Source organism: Pundamilia nyererei, unplaced genomic scaffold (genome assembly GCF_000239375.1).
Source record: "Pundamilia nyererei isolate P.nyererei 1_Seehausen unplaced genomic scaffold, PunNye1.0 scaffold00454, whole genome shotgun sequence".
In the NCBI taxonomy this organism is placed as follows: Eukaryota; Metazoa; Chordata; class Actinopteri; order Cichliformes; family Cichlidae; genus Pundamilia; species Pundamilia nyererei.
In genome coordinates, this window is record NW_005187855.1 from 203,134 (window position 1) to 205,100 (window position 1,967).

Genomic DNA, 1,967 nt, shown 5'->3' on the forward strand with positions numbered 1-1,967 from the left:
CCAAAGAGTAAAACAGTGAAATGTGGATTATTAAATATTAGGTCTCTCTCCTCCAAGTCTCTGTTAGTACATGACTTAATAATTGATCAACAAATCGATTTACTCTGCCTTACAGAAACCTGGTTGCAGCAGGATGATTATATTAGTTTAAATGAATCAACACCCCCGAGTCATTCTAACTACCGGTGCATTCAGGGACTCAACATAGGCACTTTCATTGAAAATGAGTTCCTCTGAATCAGCAGCCAATCACAGTCCAGAACATGAACAGAAACAACATGGTCAGAAATGATCTAAATCCTCCACTTCCTGCTGAAAAATCACTACCATTGTTGTACAAGCAGCTTCATGGTAAAAGGCTGATCACAGTTACTACACTTTTCAGAGACTTTTCTGCCCATTTTTAGCTTCAACCTCCTAAGACCCGAACTCTTCCACGGCATGCATTTTTAATTTCTCTTTGATATTTGGGCATATTGGGGCCCGATGAATGTAAAAACAATTACCAGATTTTTTTTTTACCTTATTTTTGTTTTTAAGAAAAATAAGAGCCGCATACGAGGATATTCGTTTAAAATTTTGATAGAACAGTAGCAGCATAATGTCCTCGTAAGTGAATATCAGGCCCTTGTAGAGCAAAATTGAGTAGTTTGGTCTAAATAACCCAAAATGTGATGTCCACATATGTGGACACAGGTCCTAGGAGGTTAAAACAGTCACAGCACCCCGTGCTGCTGCACCAAGCTAAGCACTAGTGATGTGTTGGGTGAGAACGAAATGGATCTTAGAGCCGACCCTTTGAAGTGAACGACGCGAGCCGGCTCCTTATTGGGAGCCGTGTTTTTTTTCTTTCTCTCACCCTCCCTCTCTCTGTCGCATTTTTTCCCGCTTCACTCCGCACGCGAGCCTTGTGCTTTGCGCTGAGCGGAGGGGGGAGGGCCGGTAGTTACACTCGCAGTAGCACAGGAACAGAGCGGGAGGGAGAGAGAGAGAAAGAGAGCAGGGACAACAACGTCACATTAGAAAGGTATAGTAATCATCCACAACTATTTTCAGTTGCGGATGATAAAGGATTCAGAAAGTTTATTCATGCACTGAATCCTATGTATACAGTTCCAAGCAGGAAAACATTCTCCCAAAAATCATGCCAGGCCTGTATGACAGAGAATGTGCATCTTCTTTTTGTTTTGCACATTTTAATTTATATTTTACTGTGTTGTGGTTTGCAGTGTTTTGTGTTGTTTCACTCTAAATTTGTTTAAAAGAAAAAGCTGAAAATTTAAATAGTTAAAAGTTGAAATCTAAATAGTTGCTTTTTGTATTTTATAATTGTTTTATTGCATTTTATGTGGCGTGAATAAATAAAAATAGATTTACGGTGGCCCCTAGAGACAAAGCACGTACAAACACCAAAACACGTACAATCGTTTTCAAGCCCCGCTGCAGGTACATCCACCGTGGGTTCCAGCGAGACCTCAATACCAATGACACTAACTCAATAGTGTCCATCTGGTCCAAAACTTGTCATCCTCCCTGCAAAACCGATCGGGGTGTTGCCCACAACATGCTGGTCCACCTTGTTAGGGCAGCTAAGCCTACTGTCACACATGGTAATTCCAGCATCAACTGCAGTCTATTAATCATCCACTCTCTTACTGGTAAGGGGCATCTCGTCCAGGATCTCCTCCCGGACCGTAAGTTGGATTTTTCTTTTGCCTGACTGAAACGAGGCACCAGCCTAATGATTTTGTTTCACTTAATTACTCCAGTCCATCTGAGTTTGTTTATATCTAATACCTCGCAACTCCGGGAAGGGCAGCGGCCTCGCGATAATTCACCGCAAGCGCTGGAAAGTTCTCACCTGTCTCTGCCCCTGTCCATGAAGCCAGATAACACACACCAATTAGTTAAACTGCAGGAATGTCTTAAAGACATAAAGACCTGGATGGCCGCTAACTTTCTGCTTC